The 20,584-nt window shown below is 41.0% G+C and overlaps 1 protein-coding gene across 9 annotated transcripts in view; it reads left to right on the top strand.

The window, feature by feature from the left end:
- The window catches only part of SGMS2 (sphingomyelin synthase 2), a 93,439-nt gene that overhangs the window by 18,639 nt on the left and 54,216 nt on the right, over positions 1-20,584 (top strand). For 4 of the 9 annotated variants that reach the window (XM_059661873.1, XM_059661897.1, XM_059661862.1 and 1 more), the window contains exon 2: positions 12,814-12,924. The exons of 2 other annotated variants lie outside the window; for them this stretch is intronic. The gene's annotated coding sequence lies outside the window, so the exon portion shown is untranslated. Of the gene's footprint in view, positions 1-12,813; positions 12,925-15,017; positions 15,155-20,584 lie in introns of all 9 variants that reach the window. 3 more of the 9 variants (XM_059661904.1, XM_059661887.1, XM_059661894.1) reach the window with 2 other exon arrangements.

Consider the following 20,584-nt stretch of genomic DNA (forward strand, 5'->3'; position numbering starts at 1 on the left):
TATCTTTTGGGACCCGGCCATTATTTCTGTAGTCAGATTTCTGTCTTATTGGCAGATACATTTCATGTTAGCTTCATCTTCTTAGCTGATAGCAAGGCTGTTGGTTCCTTGAGGCACAGGCTTGGGAACCTGTCACTTAGGGAGCTCCATGAAAGGGAGCCTTTGGCCGTGAGAATACTCTGAAGGGATGTTGTAAAGATGTCATCTTGGAAGCAAAGCAGATCTTACGTGTATTTTCATCAGCGTACAGTTTTGCAGATGGCACATAATAGATTGGTGCTAAGCCCCTCCCTATATGTGCTTGTGCTGCATGCTGAATAAAGCCTTTAATGTCAGCAGGCATAGGATGTGCCCTGCCATCTGGTATACAAAGCATTGCCTTCATGTCTGCTGGGATGAATATGTACATAGAACATGAAAATCTGTGGGGGCAACGATGGAATTACAGATCTGAACATGTCACAGCACAAATAGGAGTGTTGCCTTGACCACAGATGTTGTTTCATCAGCATTAAGCAGTGTTTAGAATGTTCTCTACATTTAGAAGCCTTAAGTGCTTTTGAATTATAAGGCGAATTTAGATCAGTGGTTGTGCTTGAGCAAATTGTCATTTGTGTGTGTGTGTGTGTGTGTTTTAATCCTCACCTATAGAGTGAGGCTATTTTTATTTTTCCATTGATTTTTAGAGAGAGTGGAAGGGGGGAGGAGGGAGAGAGAGAGAGAGAAACATTAATGTGAGAGAGACATTGATTGGTTGCCTCCCACATGCGCCGGTAAGGGTTTGGATCGAACCTGAAATCCTCTAGTGCACAGGCCAATGCTCTAACCACTTACCACGCTGGCCAAGGCCATTGTCATTTGTTCTTAAAGGACATAACTGAACGCTGTTTTGCCATTAATGTTTGAGTGTTGCTTTACAGCTTAAATCACAATACTTGGAGTATTTCTCATATTTATTTTTGAAAAAATGATTGCAATCTTAAATATGAATGTGTTTCTCGGTAATTATGAGAAGTACTTTTTTGTACATTAAGAGGCCTTATTTTTTGGATCAGTATTAGGTTTATAGAAAATTGAGCAGAAAGTACAGACAGTGTTTTTATGCCATTGGCTGTCTCATTTTTCGTTTCCACCAGCAGTGAATTTCCACCAGAGTTCCTGTTGTTCTGTAGCCTCACCAGCATTTGGTGGTGTCAGTTTTCCAGATTTTGGCCATTGTAATAGGTGGACTGATTTCTCATTGTTCTTTTAATTTGCGTTTCCCTGTGACATATGATGTCGAGCCTGTTTTCGTAAGCTTATCTGCCATCTGTCTATCTTTGGTGAGCTTCTCAACATTATGTCTGATAATAGCTGTAGGTTATTTTGTAGATTTTTTTTTTTTATCAAGTTGAGGCAATCCCCACCTTTTTTCTAGTTTACCAATAGTTTTTATCATGAGTGGATGCTGAATTTTATCAAATGCTTTTTCTGCATCTGTTGATATCATCATGTGAGTTTTCTCCCTTAGACTATTGAAGTGATAGATTATAAAAATGGGGTTTTAAGTGTTGAATCATCCTTGCATATCTGGTATAAATCTCACTTAGTCATGGTGTATAATTATTTTCATACACCTTTGGATTCAGTTTGTTAATATTTTGTTGCGAATTTTTGTATCTGTTCATGAGAGATATTGGTCTGTAGTTTTCTTGTAATTTTTTTTTTTTTCTGGTTTAGTATTAGGGTAAGGCTGGCCTCACTGAGTGAATTAGGAAGTAGTCTCCCAGTTTCTATCTTTTGAAAGATGTTGTAGAGAACTGGTATCATTTCTTCCTTAAATGTTTGGGAGCATTCACCAGTGAACCCACCTGAGCCTGGTGCTTTCTGTTTTGGAAGCTTATTAATTATTGATTCAATTTCTTTAATAGCTATAGGCCTATTCAGATGGTTTGTTTCTTGTGTGAGTTTTGACAGATTGTGTCTTTGAAGGAATTGGTCTATTTCATCTATATTTTCAGTTTTGTGGGCATAGAGATGTTCATAGCATTCCTTTATTAGCCTTTTATCATCCATGGGATCTGTAGTGATGTCCTCCCTTTTATTTCTGATATTAGTAGTTTGTGTGTTCTTTCTTTTTTCCTTAGTTAGCTTGCCTATTGATTTCATTGATCTTTTCAAAGAACCAGCATTTGTTTTCATTGATTTTTCTCTGTTGGTTTCCTGTTTTCAATTTCAGTGATTTGTGCTCTAATTTTGTATCGTTATTTTTCTTCTACTTCCTTTGCATTTAATTTGCTTTTATTTTTTTAGTTTTCTAAGGTATATACTTAGATTATTGATTTTAGATTTTCTTTTTTAATATACGCATTCACTGCTATAAATTGCCCTCAAGCACTGCTTTTTCTACATCCATAAATTTTTGATAAGTTGCATTTTCATTTTTTATTTAGTTCAAATTGTTTTTAAATTTCTCTTGAGATTTCTTCAGTGACCAGTGTATTACTTAGGAGTGTGTAATCTCCAGGTATTTTGGACTTTTCCAGCTATCTGATTTCTAGTTTAACTGTGGTCTCAGAGGAGACACTGCATGATTTCCATTCTTTTAACTTTATTAAGGTGTGTTTTATGGCTCCAAATGTGGTCTATCATAGTGAAATTTCTTGTGAGCTTGAGAAGAATATGTATTCTGCTGTTTTTGGATGAAGTAGTTTGTAGATGTCAATTCAGTCCAGTTGATTGATTGTGTTGGTGAGTTCTCCTGTGTCCCTACTGACTTTCCGCTCGCTGGGTCTGTTAAAGTGACTGTTTAGCCCTGGCTGGGGAGCTCATTTGGTTAGTGTGGTCCTGATATGCGAAAGTTGTGGGGTTGATCTCAGGTCAGGGCACATACAAGAATCAGCCAATGAATGCTTACATAAGTGGAGCAGCAAATCGATGTCTCTCTCTCTCCTTCTCTCAACTCCCCCCCCCCAAAAAAAGTCAATAAAATAAAAAAAAACAAAGTACCATAAAAAGTGAAACATGAGTGTGTATATCCTCACTGGAGAGAGTGCACATGCTTGCCTTTCCTTTATACATTTGTGTCTGTCTGTTCAGAAGTGTGATGGGAAACTGGGATTATTTGCTATCTGTAAACCCTTCTACAAGGATGAATCAGAATTCTACCTTTAGACACTTGCAGTGCTTCTCAACCTTCCTAATGCCACGACCCTTTAATACAGTTCCTCATGTTGTGGTGACCCCCAACCATAAAATTATTTTTGTTGCTACTTCATAACTCTAATTTTGCTACTGTTATGAATCATAATGTAAATATCTGATATGCAGGATGTATTTTCATTGTTCGCAACCCACAGGTTGAGAACCGGTGCGTTGGGGGAAGACCTCAAGGGTTCTTTTTCCATTTACTGCTCAAGCTCACCCTTCTCTTAAAGGTGCCGTACTCTGAGATCATGGTATGTTAGCTATCCAAGGCCTGTGGGTTGTACTCTGAAAGCAAGAGAGTAGTATCGTTATTAATAATGGCATTCATAATGTTTACTCCTTAAACTGTTCCTTCCCGTATCCTGAGGTACAGCCTCTGACCACACATGGCTTAAAAGCGCAGAATGAAAGCATGTGGCTGCCTGTTCATTGGTCACTATCATCATCCATTTTGTGGATGGTCCATTAGACCCTGAAAGATGCCTTGGGCTCCACCAGCAGCAGAGCTCTGGTTTGAATCTTGCCGCTCACCTCTGACCCCTGTCCCTGAAATGTGCCCATCATTTCAGGCCTTTGGGCGCTTTGCTTCATCTCTCTTTGTTTCGCTCAAGGTTCAGTTGCACAAACTTCTAGTGTGCCCCTCATTTCCCTTCTTTCTTCTTCCTCTTTTCAGTTGTTCTTGGTACTTTAATGTTCCTTTATTTGGACACCAAATAGCTCTTTGGAGTCCTGAAAGTTAACTTTCTTCATTCTCATTTTGTTCTCTAAACATGATCCTTCCTCCAAGGCTTAAAAGAAGACCTCGCCGAAACCGGTTTGGCTCAGTGGATAGAGCGTCGGCCTGCGGACTGAAAGGTCCCGGGTTCGATTCCGGTCAAGGGCATGTACCTGGGTTGCGGGCACTTCCCCAGTGAGGGATGTGCAGGAGGCAGCTGATCGATGTTTCTCTCTCATCGATGTTTCTAACTCTCTATCTCTCTCCCTTCCTCTCTGTAAAAAATTAATAAAATATATTTAAAAAAAAAAAAAGAAGACCTCAATTAAAAGATGCTGCTTTGTGATAGAGAGAGTTATGCAGATAAGCCAGTATGTAATTTGTTTGAGGTTGCATAGAAGGAATGTTGGAAACCTGTTTGGTGAGGGTGTCTGATGTGGGTAATAACGGATAAGGTAAACCAAATAAAGTTTTTATAGTTAAGTACAGATTATTCCTTTTCTAAAACAAGCTTCTCATAAAATGGAAGCAAACTGCTGATAACTAGTGAGGAGGCTCGAGTAAACAGCCTCTTAGAAATCTTAAGACAACGAAAGATTAGGAGAGAGAAAAAAAAATTGAGGAAATAGATGACGGAACCAAGAGACCTGAATGGCTGGGAATCTACAGGAGACTTCTAAGCAAGAGCTGAAGAGTTAGCATAAGTTTAGCTCTAGCTCAATTACTCAGGTATAAGCTGGTCTGCTCATTCTGTTAACCTACTCTGGTGTGTACACTACAGGGTCCTTAAAGTTTTCTAATACTTATGTATATCCTGGGGAGTTACTCTGTTTCTCCCCAAATATCCCCTCTCCCTCACTGGAGGTGAACTCTCTCGGGAAGCCCTATTTCTAATAATCCCCACCTCCCAAATTTGTCTCTATCTTAATTCATATTTATTCATGTCTAGTTTCATTTTTATTTTCAAAGAGAGACTTTTATTTGAGCAAGAGTAATCATCATAGTAAACATGTACATTTTAATTTTATGAACTATATAATTATGCTACCGGTGCCACATCACCACACATGGCATCTTGCTGAAAAGAAAACTTTTAAGCTTTCAGGACAGAGTATTTTTATTTGCTCGCCCCACACATAGCGACCAAAATGAAAAAAATGAGGCTTACTATTTTTATCCTTAGTACATAATGATATTAAATAGACTGTGTACTTATTGCAATAAACTTTTTAAAGAGACTGTTAATATGGTAGTTGATACTTAACAATTTGTGTTGGGAGTTCTTAACTCATCTTTTCTCTTTTACTTGTTCGTGATAATAACAACTCATGGTCATTTCAGAAAATTTTAAACCTGGATAAGCAAAAGGAAAACTTAAGTCATCTATGTATCTATCACCTGTTAACATTTTCATTTTGCATTATCTTTCCAGCATGTTTATGCTTACACATACAACTTAAAAAAAAAACCCCACACAGAATAGCCCCTGGCTGGTGTGGCTCAGTGGTTGAGGTCGACCTATGAATCAGGAGGTCACAGTTCGATTCCTGGTCAGGGCATATGCCGGGGTTGTGGGCTCAATCCCCAGTGTGGGGTGTGCAGGAGGCAGCTGATCAATGATTCTCATCACTGATGTTTCTATCTCTCTCTCTCTTTCCCTCTCCCTTTCTCTCTGAAATTAATAAAAATATGTTTAAAGAAATTAAAAAAAAACAGAATAAATAGGATCATACATATATTGTTTTGTACATCTGACTATATCATATTCCATTGTCTCCATCCACCACCATTTATTTAAGCAGTCCCCTGTTGTGTAGGACACTTCGTCATTTCCAGTTTTTCACTGTTATTAACAGTGTCAGAGACTCAGAGCTTAACGTTTGTTCACATTCTTAGTGTACTTATAAGATATTAGAAATGTATTTTACAATAGTCCTGGAGAGCAGCTTGATGATTTGGGGGGAGCGCCGATTTACTATGCAACACATAGTAGCTCGCTTTTTTGATTTGCGTTTCTTTGTTCAACAATAAGAGTAAACACTTTTGCACTTTCAGTGTAAAGGTATAAAGGGGTTATTTCCTTTTGTGGCAGAAGGTCTGAAAGCATTTCAGTAAGTTAAATAATTACTTAAGTTTCACTGTACATGACCTTCATGTCACTCTAAGGAGTTTTAGGAGTCCAGGCGTAACAATAACAACTTTGTGTCAAGGAAGAAAGAATTAGATCGGCAGTTGTTTCTTCATGGGAGACCCAACAGAAAAACTATCGAAAGCAGAGGTTGCCAGATACAGGGCATTTTAATCTGTTGTTCAACCTTACTCTCTGGACTTAAAAAAAAAAAATCTTATTTCTGGGATGTTTTGAATGCAACCTGTATTAGGCAGAGGAAAGTACAGAGTGAACTTTCAAGATATTTTAAATTTAAGTCTATAATTAGAAAACACTGTTTGCGTTCTCATGATACTATTTTATCCTGAAATCATCCATCTGAATTAGTGGGTCATTCCTCCCGCTCCGTTCCTCCCTCCTCCTCCCTCAGACCTGCTTCTGAAAACCTTCAAGGCATCGCGTGGGCTTTGTAGTATTCATGTCCTTTGTAAGATCACTTCAGTGACATCCTCTTCCTTGCAAGGAGCTCACCTGGGACTTCTCAGGAGCACAGCCGGCTGGCTTGTAAAGAGGAAGCTAGTGCACAGGCAGCTGCGTGCCAGGAAGACAGCAGAGGAACTGACAGGTGTGGTCGCTTCCCTCATGGAATTTGCAGTCTGACCGAAGAGAGACAGGTTAAGCTTTACCAATACTTGATTAAATAATTGCAAGGAGCAAACTGCGATGGTGGAGAAAACATGTGGGACCACGTGGAGCTGATGAAGGGGCGCTAATCCAGTCTGAGAGAGAATCGAAAGTCTAGGTCAGTGATGGCGAACCTTTTGAGCTCGGCGTGTCAGCATTTTGAAAAACCCTAACTTAACTCTGGTGCCGTGTCACATATAGAAATTTTTTGATATTTGCAACCATAGTAAAACAAAGACTTATATTTTTGTTATTTATTTTATATATTTAAATGCCATTTAACAAAGAAAAATCAACCAAAAAAAAATGAGTTCGCGTGTCACCTCTGACACGCGTGTCATAGGTTCACCATCACTGGTCTAGGAGGTGGTGTTTGCCCAGGGTGCATAGGGTTCATCTTACGTGCACCTCCCACTCTCCTTCCTTGCGGAATGCTGAGGCCTGTGAACTGCAAGTGGAGATTCCTCTTTCTTCTTTCTTCAGTGGCTTTAGCGATACCCCACAAGTATTAAAATGAAAATACGTTACTACAGTTGATTAACAACTTTAAGATGAACACTATTTCATCTGAAGAAAAATTATTTAAAACATTAGCCATAAGTGCAGCATACTTTGGCCAATGGGATGAAAAAGGTGGCCACATCGCTGGGGCATCAGCTCATCCGGAGCCGTGTGGACTAGCCACGGAAGCTCAGCTGCATCGTGTCTTCCATGTGCGGTACGGGAACATCCGAAGGAACGAAGGTCCCTTTTTAGCTACGATTTGTTCTCTAATAACTAGTCTTTTAAAAAAATATTACCTGTCTTCCAGCTTACCATAGGATGTGCCTTAACCACAAGAGTTTTCGTAATTGGAAGCCCCCCCTGTAACTGTTAGGTAGAACCTGAGGTAACTGTGACAAATGGGAATCTTTTTCTGAGCTGTTTTATCCCCTGAGATGATTATGGCTGTTCCTTCACCAGACAGTGACTCCCAAGTCCTTTAGACTTAAAACACAGCCTTGTGGGGGAAATCGCTTTTCAACGCATCAGGTTCACTTGGTGTGTGGCCGTACTTTTGTCACTTCCTGACGTTAGAGAACTTGTCCCACCAATTTTGGAACTGCCGCTCCTCAGCCTATTGGAAGCGGGGCTGGGGAGATGGGCATAAGGGGTGGTTTCTGGAGCAGCTGTTTCCCTGTCATTAGAGGTGCTTATGTGAGCCCATTGCCGTGGTTCTTCCCAAAGAGACTCTAGAAACTTAGGCTTTGGAATTTACTGAGGGGCACAATGAACTACTAGCGTGTAATGTCTTATGGGAGTCTCCCTGGTCTTGCTGTTGCTCACTGTCTCTTGTGTACAGACCTGAAGGGACCATTTTAGAGCTATATGAAGAAAAGCTTGTTTTCCCTGCTTCCAACACACACAGGGGTAGACATGCACACTCTTTCTCAGAGTCTGGAACAAGGGGTTGAGAGCCAGAGTCATTTCGTAAGACTTAACTAGTACTAGTACATTCGATTACCCCTAGTCGGGTCTCTGTTTTAGCCAGCTAACACATGGATAGTGCACACTGTATGCCAGGTGTTGTTTCTAAGCTTTTTATAAGCACTAACTCCTTCAGGGCTCTCAAAGACCCTCTGAGGTTAGTGCTGTTGTTTTCCCTTCTGACAGATGAGGAAACTGAGGCGCAGGGTATTGTGCCGGGAGTCCCACAGGAGCTGAGTGTGATGCTGGGTTTCAGAATCCTTGCTCCCAGCCCCTGAGCTTTGCTGCCTCGGAGGGATTCCCTCCCAGGAGCCGGTGGGACAGCCTCCAGTCACAGAAATGCCAGCCCTCTTCCAGCTCGTCTGTGGTCAAGGACCCCTGGCCTCTGTTTCTGGCTCTCTGACTCTGCATTGTTCTTCTCACGGTCACATTTCATACGTTATATACTTTATTCTTTTCTGAAGTTATGCATGGTACATATACGTAAAATTAATATAAATCATGAGTGTCTGTGGCACTGTAAAAAATGGGTCCTTTTTAAACATGACACAACATTAGAATGTATACCAAAAGAATCTTTGGACTAGTAAGCACAAATTTGCATTCTACCACACACCCCCTTTTTTCTTTGAAAACATTTTTTCAATATATGTTTATTGATTTCAGAGAGGAAGGGAGAGGGAGAGAGAGATAGAAGCATCAATGATGAGAGAGAATCAATCAGCCGCCTCCTGCACGCCCCGTACTGGGGATCGAGCCCACAACCTGGCATGTGCCCTGAGTGGGACTCGAACCAGCGACCTCTTTGTTCATGGGACAACCTTCAACCATTGAGCCACAGCAGCCAGGCAAGGGCACACATTTTGAATATGACTGGATGAAAGTCACATTTAGCCATGTAAGTGAATAAAATCTGTGAGCTGACAACATTATTAGTGTAATTAAGACCATGTCATAAATAATTATAATCATCCACAGACTTAAGTTGTGGCCCAAGAGCTGCTGTCTGCTTGTTCATTCGGCTTGTGCTTCCTACCTAAGGAACAAAACGTTGCTCTTTTATGAGCTACTTTGACTTCAGCTTCTCCCCGTTTGACGCGCTGGGCTTGTTTCTATATATGGCCGCGTGTGTAGGTATCCGAAAAGCCTTGGCCCTTGGGGATGTGTCTCCTCGAGAAATCTCTTTGTTAGTCCAGTTCTTACTTGAGCAGGCATTTCTCTAAAGCTTGATTTTCAAGCTTTCCTTCTCCTGGCACACATTACTAGCATTCTGTGGCACACCAAAAATATTGTGTTTTTTTGCTGATCTGACAAAAAAAGATATATTTTTGACTCATTCATACCAGACAGCTATTGTCTTTTTCTTTCTTTCTTTCTTTTTTTTTTGCTTTTTATACCACTTTATTCCAACCTGAGCACCTCAATATAAAACAAAACACTGGTGAACTGTGCTGTTGTCATTTTTTAATGTGACAATCAAAAGGAAAAGAGATCAGTGCCCCTGACTAAATAGTCAGGTATTGCATGTTTTGAAAATTTGTGTGGCACACCATTTGAAAATCACTGCTCTGAACTAATTTATTTTATTTATTTAATTTTTATTGATTAAGTTATTACATATGTGTCCTTATCCCCACGTTACCCCATATCCCCCCCCCCCCACTCATGCCCTCTGAACTAATTTAACTCAACTTCCTAAATAGGTAATTAAATCGATTCTTATGATAGAGCAGCTCAAGTTGGCAGGTACAAAGCAAAACCCAGTGAGATCTTTGGTGGATGTTAACACTCCCGCAGTCACTGGAGTCAGGGACAGATGCCTTTTGGGGTGCCTGGAGGCTGCATTTGTAAGCACCTTCAATATTAAGGGCCACATGACCCCTTTGGTTCGTTTAATAGTGGTTCTCAACCTTCTGGCCCTTTAAATACAGTTCCTCATGTTGTGACCCAACCATAAAATTATTTTCGTTGCTACTTCATAACTGTAATGTTGCTACTGTTATGAATCGTAACGTAAATATCTGATATGCAGGATGGTCTTAGGCGACCCCTGTGAAAGGGTCGTTCGACCGCCAAAGGGTTGAGAACCGCTGGTTTACTAACCTGACTGAATATACATTATTTTTCCCTAATAGAATCTCAGTGCTGTAGAAATGTCTCAATTATGGGGACCTCTGAAGGGTTTAAAGTAGGAGAGTAGAATTTTAGAAAGACTGATGTGGAAATTCGGGGGTGGGGTAAGGAAGAGATTGCTGTAATCCAGGGGAAACATGACAGTGGCTGGGAGCAGGGTCAGGTGAGTGTGGATGGGAGTGAAGTCGAGAGAGAGGGGAGTCAATAGCTGGAGTAACGTTCCACGTGAAACGAGAAAAACACCGTCCAAGGGCGGGTGGGCCTTCCAGAGTGTTAGACACGTCCCACTGAGAGTGTTGTACAGGGTGTGAAATATGAAACTAAGCTGCTTACCTCTCTGGTGGGCCTTACTGGAACATGGCATTTTTGATCCGTAGACGTGTATTTCATCTCCACACTGCATTTCAGGTACACTTCTGGTCTTTTATTTTTATAACAGTTTTATTGAGATATAATCACATACCATAAAACCCGCCCTTTTAAAGAGGATAATTCGGTGGTTTTACAGAGCTGTGTAACCATCCCCACCACTAGTTTTAGAACATATGCACCCCCCCAAAAAAGAAAGCCATTCGCTTTCACTCCGTTTCCCGCTACCCCCAGTCCCTGGCAACCACTAATCTACTTTCTGTCTGTGGATTTACCTATTCTGCACCTTTCACTTAAATGTGGTCTTTTGAAACTGGCTTCTTTCATTTAGCATAATGTTGTCAGGGTTCACCTACACTGAAGCATGTATCGCCGCTTCATTCCTTTTTATTGCCAAATAGTTTTCATTTATAAGATGCACCACGTTTTGTTTACCGACTCATCAGTTGGTGCACATTTGGATTGTTTCCACTCCTTGGCTATTAGGAATTACGCTGCAGTGAACATTTTCGTACAGGTTTCATGTGGACGACTGTTTTCGTTTTCCATGGGTATATTCCTAAGAGTGACACATTCATTCTTGAGTCTCTGCCAGCAGTTGAATATTTTTGGTGAAAGTGATATCTCAATAGAAAATCAGTTTCTGGTTGCAGATAGGTAGCTATCCTGGGACTGTAAAACATGGATTTTAACAAAATTTGTAAGGTGGTTAAAAGATACATAGATCAACTGTCAGGTTGTGTGTGCGTGTGTGTGTGTGTGTGTGTGTGTGTGTGTGTGTGTGTGTTGATCTCAGGCTGTGCTCTTAGGATATTCATACTGTGCTTCTAGGAACTGTAGACCTGGACTTTGGCAGCATATGTTTACTTCCATCCACAAGCCAGACTTTAGTTACTTAAAATCCATTAAAAGAGGAGAGGGAGCAATGAATACACAAGAGCACGTAGGATTTTTAGGACAGTGAAACTGCTCTGTATGATGCCATAATGATAGGTACCTGTCATTATAAATTTGCCAAACCTTGTAGAAAGTACACACCAAGAGTGAGCCCTAATGTACAGTAAACTATGTGATACGGGTAATAATGCTGTGTCCATGTAGGTTCTTCAGTCATAACAAATATGCCGCTCTGGGGGGGATGTTGATAATGGAGGGGGCTATGCATGTGTGGGGGTAGGGGAACTATGAGAAATCTCTGTGCTTTCTGCTCAGTGTTGCTATGAATCTGAAATGGCTCTGAAAAATAAAGTCTATTCTAAAAATCCACTAAACCAGCGGTTCTCAACCTGTGGGTCGCGAACAATGAAAATACATCCTGCATATCAGATATTTACATTACGATTCATAACAGTAGCAAAATTACAGTTATGAAGTAGCAACGAAAATAATTTTATGGTTGGGGCTCACCACAACATGAGGAACTGTATTAAAGGGTCGCGGCATGAGGAAGGTTGAGAACCGCTGCCACAGCAGCTGTATGTATTTCAAAGGGAACCTTCCACCATTTGGTTTGAAGGCGACAGATTGTATACAGGTAGTCTCCTGTTTGCCCTGTATGCAGCCGGTCCCTCTGCCTCTGTGCAAAGCCCTGGGTGGCCTGGCCTCTGCCCTGAGCCTTTCTTTACTCCTTGATCATATGGCCTTTCTATTCTTTTGCACCTACCTGGCTCATTCTTGCTCAGGGCCTTTGAACCAGCTCCTCCTTAGCCTGGAGTGCTGTTCTTCCATGGACACCCCCCCCCCCAATTATCCTCTTAACATTCCCTCAGAGAGACCCCTTGACTGGTTGCTCTAAATCAGCCACATCAGCCCTGGTCTTATTTGACTGACTTCTCTAGGTGACATTTACCACAGTCTTCTTGTTTATCTGCTGGTTTGTTCCATGTGAGAAGGTGAGCCTGTGAGGGAAGGGAATGCTGCCTCTCACGCTGCACCTCCAAACAGGGTCTGTCGTGTAGTAAGGAGATGTCCATGGGATGAACGGCCAAGTTGCTTTTCTCCTTCTGAGATGCTGGTACCTGTTAGCGCCAGTGTCTTCTTGGGGACAGGGTCAGATAGCTCTTGCTTTCACTGCCACCCCCAGGAAACCAACAAAACATAACAATAAAGCATCATCGTTATTTAACCTCTCACTTTTTCCACCTTGTAGAGCTACCCTCCTCTGCCCCACACCACTCTTCGCAGAAAGGATCTGCTGCGAGACAGAGTGTAAACTGCTGTGAGGACCAGGGTGGGATTCGCTTGGCACCATCTGCAAACAGTAGGTTTGGGGCTTCCTGGCACTATATCATACATATAATTTGCATCAGTGGAAGGTTGGCTGCCTCCCAATTGTCCTGCAACTTCCCTGCTAGCTTCTGTTTTCCAGTGAAGACATTTCTTTCATAAATGCCTTAGCAATGAGAATGTCTATTTTATTCTCAGGAGAGGCTTAGATTTCAAGCTTCCTTGAGTGCTTGAAATCGGGTACATGGCTGCTTCCTTTATCATTGGATTGTTGTCCTAAATGCCAGCAAGAGAAATAGAGGTAACACCAAAATGTTCTGACCTCTTCCCATTACTGCCAAGAGGTTCTTTTATACCTACCTGGCTCATTCTTGCTCAGGGCCTTTGAACCAGCTCCTCCTTAGCCTGGAGTGCTGTTCTTCCATGGATTACCACCGCCCCCCCCCCCTTATTATCCTCTTAAGTAACATTCCCTCAGAGAGACCCCTTGACTCAGTAACTGCCTCAGCTGTGCATTAAGAAAAGTTAGTCATGCTTGGCCATGTGGTTCAGTGGTTAAGCATCAACCTATGAACCAGGGAGGTCATGGTTCGATTCCTGGTCAGGGCATATGCCCCAGTTTCAGGCTTGATTCCCAGTAACAGGTATGCAGGAGGCAGCCGATCAATGATTGTCATCATTGATGTTTCTTTCTCTCTCCCTCTCCCTTCCTCTCTGAAGTCAGTAAAAATTTATTTTTTTAAAAAAAGTTTGTGGTATTAAAGATTTTCAAAGAAGCATCAATCAGCTCTGCACTTATTCAGCAACTTTACTGCAATTATTACTAGCAAAATCGTTCTGCTTTATAGTTATTTAAACCAAGGTTAAAATGGAGTGGTAATTACATTCATTCCATGTCCATTAAGGCGGAAGGAGGGTTCCTCTTTTGTGATTGACATTTGCAAGTCAATTCACTGTCTATATCAATTTGGATTTAATTTCAATGATAATTTTATTCTTGAAAATAAAAATATCAGTTGCATTTTTAATGAAAAATATTTTCTCTCTTCTACATATATAAGCCCCTTATGATTGGGGCTCATTTGAGTCTTACGATAGCCATTCTTTTTCATCATTACTAATTAGTGTGGTGTTTGCCTAAAAAGACCAGTCCTAAGATGGACTCCAGGGCATTATAATCCCAAGTTAATGAAAAAAATTTTTATGAACATTTAAGAGTTACTGTTCAGCACAACATTCTATAGGCTTATTTGTCTTTGGTAAAATTCAAAATAAATCTAGGAATGTTGCTGGGTTTCAAATCCCTATATCTGGCAGATACTGGGAATGACAACCATTTCTAAATGTTTGACCCCAATGATGTCTCTCCCTTTGTCTGGTGGTGTCTGTCCCATTGCAGCTGGGCAAAGAAAAGAATTCATTTATCCTACAGACACGTACTGAACGATTTCTGGGCACTTTTTAGTGTTGAGAACAAGGCAGTGAACAAAGCAAACTCCCTGCTTTCATGGAGCTTAGAGAAGCTTCTGAATGTCCTAAGCAAACACATGAGAGAAGGGAGGTGCAGAGAACTTGACTCACTCCCAGGTGTCTTGGGGAACCCCCTTCAAAATGGCAGCCAGACCCAAGATGAAAACATTATTAGAACCTGGTTTGGAAAACAAGATAAATGCAACCTTATGCTCTAGATCAGCGGTTCTCAACCTGTGAGTCGCGACCCCTTTGGGGGTCGAATGACCCTTTCACAGGGGTCGCCTAAGACCATCGGAAAACACATATATAATTACATATTGTTTTTGTGATGAATCACTATGCTTTAATTATGTTCAATTTGTAACCATGAAAACACATCCTGCATATCAGATATTTACATTACGATTCATAACAGTAGCAAAATTACAGTTATGAAGTAGCAACGGAAATAATTTTATAGTTGGGGGTCACCACAACATGAGGAACTGTATTAAAGGGTCGCGGCATTAGGAAGGTTGAGAACCACTGCTCTAGATTAATCATTGCAAAAATATAGAAGCCTATTAAAACAACAAATAAATAGATGCCAGGTTGGGCTTAGGAAAGAAAGAGGAATTACTTTTCAAGTATACTATTTCAAGACATTTTTTTCAGGTTTCCAGATTCTGCCCAAATTCTGTCTCTACCATCCCCTCCCAGCTTCCATTGCCAGTGTCTAATGCATCCTGCCTGTTTCTCCATGCACAGACAAGCAAATGTGACTATGAATTCATCTTGGCTCCCTTCATAAAGTAAAAGATAACAAACTATACCTCTCTGCAATATATGTCTTCTAGTGTCTGTAGGAGCATTCATCACGTTAGTACTAAGAGAGCTTCCTCATTCTTTAATTTTGTTTTTCTCCACAGTTACAGAGTAGTCCTTTGTATGGATGTACCACAATTTAAATAGTGACCTATTGATAGGCATTTGGGTTGTGGCCAATCCTTTGCTCTTAAACAATGCTGCAGTAAATAACTTTGCACATAGGTTATTCGGCATGTATGCAATGATATCTGTGTAAAATTTCAGAGTAGAATCACAAGTCATAAGGTTTGTGTATACTTTTGATAGATATTATCAAATTGCCTCCCAGCGGGGGTTTTTCTTCTTCTCAGCACTGCTAGGAATGTGTGAGAGGAGCGGTCCAGGGTCTGGATCTTTGCCAGTCTGGTAGGTTAAATGGTGTCTCAGGAGTTTCCATATAGGAATATTATTTGTTAGAGTTTCCAGTGGTGCTTCTTTTTTTAAAGAAGAAAATGCATAGAATTTGGCTGTTTTTATTGTACAAGTGGACTACTAAAGGCCATCTTAAATCTTCTATTATGTAATTTAAAATAATGCTTGTTCATGTTAAAAATGCTCCATTTTAAGTTCTGAAAACACAGGGTAAAAATGCTTCTCAGGCTCATGATGTACCTAGGTGACCTGCTGGAGAAAGTCCTTTTCTCCTGTAGTTTGGTCCTATATGATATAGAGAATTGAAATAGGACAAAATGAAGTATCACAGTGGGCCTGAGATAGCTGTCCTTAGTTAGACAGGCCTGCTTGTAAGGTTGGCCCTTGGCTAGCCTCTGGGAATTTAGATTTGAGTAGGGTTTCCACCATAATGTCTCTGGGTCTGAACTGCTTTTGCAGACAGTAATATTTATGTTGAATATCTGCTTGCCTTCCGGGAGGAATTGGGGTAAATGCCTGGCAGGTGCCTATGTGGCCAGCCCAGTAAAAACCCCAGGCACTGAGTCACTAATGAGCATCCCTGGCAGATAGCATTTCACAGGTGTTGTCACAGCTGTTGGGGAATTGAGTTTGACCTGTGAGATTCCGCTGAAAAGGCCCTTGGAAGTTCACTGCTGGTCTGCCCCGGACTTTGCTCCATGCGCCTTTTTTCTTTGCTGATGTTGCTTTGTGTCCTTGTGCTATAACAAATAGCCGTGAATACAACCAAATGCTGGTCCTCTGAGTCTTCCCAGTGAATCACTGAACTGAAAGTGGTCTTGGGAACCCTGACACAGTTAGTGTTGCAAAGACTTTAATATTCTGTCTGCAGTGTTAGTGGTGAGTGACACAAAAAATTTAAGCATGCAGTTAACTGACCTTTGGCATTATATCTTGACTTGCAGTCTGTGTTCTGTTGTAAAATGTGTAATCCCTCAGGTTTCTGAGCAGTGATTTAGCATTTTCATCTACAAATGGAGGCAACAAGAAGGCTGTTGGGTATTGAACAGTTTTATGTTTAGTGCCCAATCCACAACTGGTCCTTTGATCCTCCCAATGTTCATATTCAGGCTTAAAAGTTTCTTGCTTTAATTTTCTATAATTTGATGATTGGGTAAATACATTTACTCAAATTCCTTTGGATTTATAGCCACAGGATTTTAGTTAGGCAGTCTGATTTCTAATCCTGCTCTCATTCTAAAACTTACCTACAAATAAATAACCCTAGAGACTTCACTCAGGACAGCAGATCTTTATGTATAAATTAGTGACCCGGTGCATGGATTCATGCACATTGAAAGGAAATTAATTAGAAGAAATACTTTAATATCGCTATTCGCCCTTTCTCTATAATAGAAGTGTCAGCCAAGTTCACGATCAACAATGACAGATTGAAACACACACTTGCGATTGGCACCAGTGAGAGCGTTGTATGTATCACACATGTGAAAGTCAACTTAGCCTTTTATATAGAGAATAAACTTGCTTAATTAGACCAGCTTTCTGATTTAGCTAAACTTTTTCCAGCCCAGTGAAGCACCCCAACTTCTCTTTCAGGTAATTGTCAGCAACACAGTAGTAAATATCAACATGAAGCAGGTTATTATTGTAGATCACTCAGGGAGAACAAAGTGTGAAATATTTAACTGCAGCATTATTTGACTGTATTCTGCACAGTGAGAAAAGCTGAAGTCATTTTCAAGGACCACCATTTCTTCTTTTCAGTCAGGTCAGTTTCTTTTTTAATCTCCATTTTCCGGCTAATGAAAAGAAAATAGGATTCCACCAAGTCTCCTATCTACCTACTCCAGCACTTCTGTGAGGGTCAAATGAGATGAGGCAGGGAAAAATGCTTCACAGACATTTGGTTACAGTGTGAAATGTTTGCACCTGGCTATAAAGCAGGTCATGTTCCTGGGCTGAAGGAACTGTAAGGAGGCTAGTCGCTAGGGAGAGGAAGCCAGATGTTGCTACGTGATGTTATTACCCAGACAGACACTTAGCATATTAGCCTTTTATATGTATAAATTATATATATAGATAGGACATAGGCCCAAAGATTTTGAAACAGTTTTATTTTGTATCATTGTGTATTAATACCTCATTTAAATTTTTAAATGCTCAAATGGAAAACTGACAAACGTGTTAAACATAAAGATTTATTCATTTAAGCTGCTTTCCCTAAAGAAATTAGATGGCATCTAAAGAGAAGTGTTTCTATTTAGGCTGTTTAAAATGCTCATTGTGATCCAGAACACTGGTTCTTCATGCTCTCAGGTTTTTCTTTGTGTTACTACTATTTCCCCAACTAGACTTCCATCTCTGCGAAGGCAAGGGCAAGGTCTGTCTGGTTCACCTGGCCATAGCAGACGTTCAGATATCTAAATGAAGGTTAAATAAGGTTTCAAAAGATGAGACAGAATTCCTGGTAATTCAGCTCTCAGAGTACACGAATGCAGGAAACTGTGCTGGCTACCACAGAGGAGGCGTTACTTCTGTGTAATTGTCAGAAAGCTTTAATAGAGCAGGGGAGCAAATGTTCTCTTGTTACTGACACTTGCATTATGCAGGTAGCCAGCAACAGATTCATGAACCTAATAACTAAGCTTTCTGCTGGCAGTTTCATTCCCCAAGGCTAAACTCTATTTTGAAAATCTGAAAAGCAAAGTTTTCTATCCCCAGTTACCTGCACAAGCCCAAACATTTCACAAGATTGAATGAAGCAGATGCACTTATCAGCCATGAACCCCAAATTGGGAGAACCATCTTTAGACACGGTGAAAGACTTTAAAATATTTTGGAGAACAATTGATCCCATATTACTTGCCAATTCTAATGGTAACCAATAATAAGCCAGTTCTAAAAATCAGAATACCCCTTTCTTAAAGCTATTATAGAATTTGGTGTATTTCAGGATTTTTATTTATTTTTTGATTTCAGAGAGGAAGGGAGAGGGAGAAAGAGATAGAAACATCAATGATGAAAGAGAATCATTGATTGGCTGCTTCCTGCACGCCCCCTACTGGGGATCAAGCCCGAAACCCAGTCATATGCCCTTGACCAGAATCGAACCTGCAACCCTCAGTTCCCAGGCAGGTGCTCTATTCACTGAGCCACGCCGGCTAAGGCTGGATTTCAGGATTTTTATAGACATGGAAATATTTCCCCCACCCCCCATGACATGCCTTTCAAAAAGAAAACATTTTGAAGACAGTAAAGCTTTAACATATTAGTTGAAGATGAAAATCTTTGCTAGGTAAACTTATATACATACCCTTTTTGTAGCTGTCACGGACAAAGTAAAATTATATAATCTATTAGAGCAGGGGTCCTCAAACTACGGCCCGCGGGCCACATGCAAATACAAATATTGTATTTGTTCCCGTTTTGTATTTTACTTCAAAATAAGATATGTGCAGTGTGCATAGGAATTTGTTCATAGTTTTTTGTTAAACTATAGTCCGGCCCTCCAACAGTCTGAGGGACAGTGAACTGGCCCCCTGTTTAAAAAGTTTGAGGACGCCTGTATTAGAGCATTAGCCTAAACAACAAAGGGTCACGGGTTCGTTTCCTGGTCAAGGGCATGCATTTGGATTGCCAGTTCACTCCCCACCCCCAGTCATGGCATGTATGGGAAGCAACTAATCTATGTGTCTCTCTCAAATTGATGTTTCTCCCTCTTTCTCCCTCCCTCCCTCCCTCTCTCCCTTTCTCCCTCTCTCCCTCTCCCCCTCTCCCTTCCTTCCTCCCTCCCTCCTTTCTTCTTTTCCACTCTCTCCGAAAGAGCAATGGAAAAAAATCCTTAGGTGAGGATTAACGACAACAAAATAAATAAAAAATAATTTTTATTTTTTTCAATTACAGTTGACATATAATATTTTATTAGTTTCAGGTGTACAACATAGTGATTAAACATTTACATAACTTACAAATTGATCACCCTGGTAAATCTAGTACCCGTCTGACACTAAACATTGTTATTAAATATCATTGAATGTTTTCCCTATGTTGTACATAACATCCCCATGACTATTTTGTAACTACCAATTTGTACCTCATAATCCCTTCCCCTTTTCACCCATCCTCCCAACACCATGCTATCCGGCAACCATCAGTTTGTTCTCTGTATCTCTGAGCCTGTTTCAGTTTTGTTCATTCGTTTATTTTGTTCCTTAGATTCCACAAATAAGTAAATTCATATGTTATGTCTTTGACTTATTTCACTTAGGTCCATTCATGTTGTTGCAGATGACAAGATTTCATTCTTTTTTAAGGCTAAGTCATATTCCATTGTATATATGTACCAGTTCTTCTTTACCCATTCATCTATTGATGGATACTTAGGTTGCTTCCATATCTTAGCTACCTATATATATAAAATAGAGGAATATGCAAATTAGCCAGGACACCGTAATGCCATGACCAAATAGCAGGGACCTGATGCTGCATGACGCCTGGCCTGGGTAAGGGACCTCAGGCCACACTCCCCTCCCGGCAGGGCTTGATGGGGGACCTCAGGTCGCACTCCCTGTCCCGGCACCAGGCTGGGGGACCTTAGGCCATGCCCCCTGCCCTGGCGCTGGGCCAGGGGACCTCAGGCCGCACCCCCTGCCCGATGGGGCTTGACAGGGGCCCTCAGGCTGCACCCCCTGCCCAGTGGGGCTTGACAGGGACCTCAGGCCACGCCCCTTGCCCCAGTGTCTGGCTGGGAGACCTCAGGCCATGCCTCCACCCCAGCGCCGGGCCAGGGGGCCTCAGGCCGTGCTTTTTCTAGTCTGGGAAGACTTGTTCTGTCCTTTGATTCTAAATGATAGCTTTTCTGGGTAGAGTAATCTTGATTGTAGGTCCTTGCTTTTCATCACTTTGAGTATTTCTTGCCAGTCCTTTCTCACCTGCAAAGTTTCTGTTGATAAATCAGCTGACAGTCTTATGGGAGCTTTCTAGTAGGTAACTAACTGCTTTTC

This window comes from Myotis daubentonii, chromosome 1, assembly GCF_963259705.1.
Source record: "Myotis daubentonii chromosome 1, mMyoDau2.1, whole genome shotgun sequence".
Lineage (NCBI taxonomy): Eukaryota > Metazoa > Chordata > Mammalia > Chiroptera > Vespertilionidae > Myotis > Myotis daubentonii.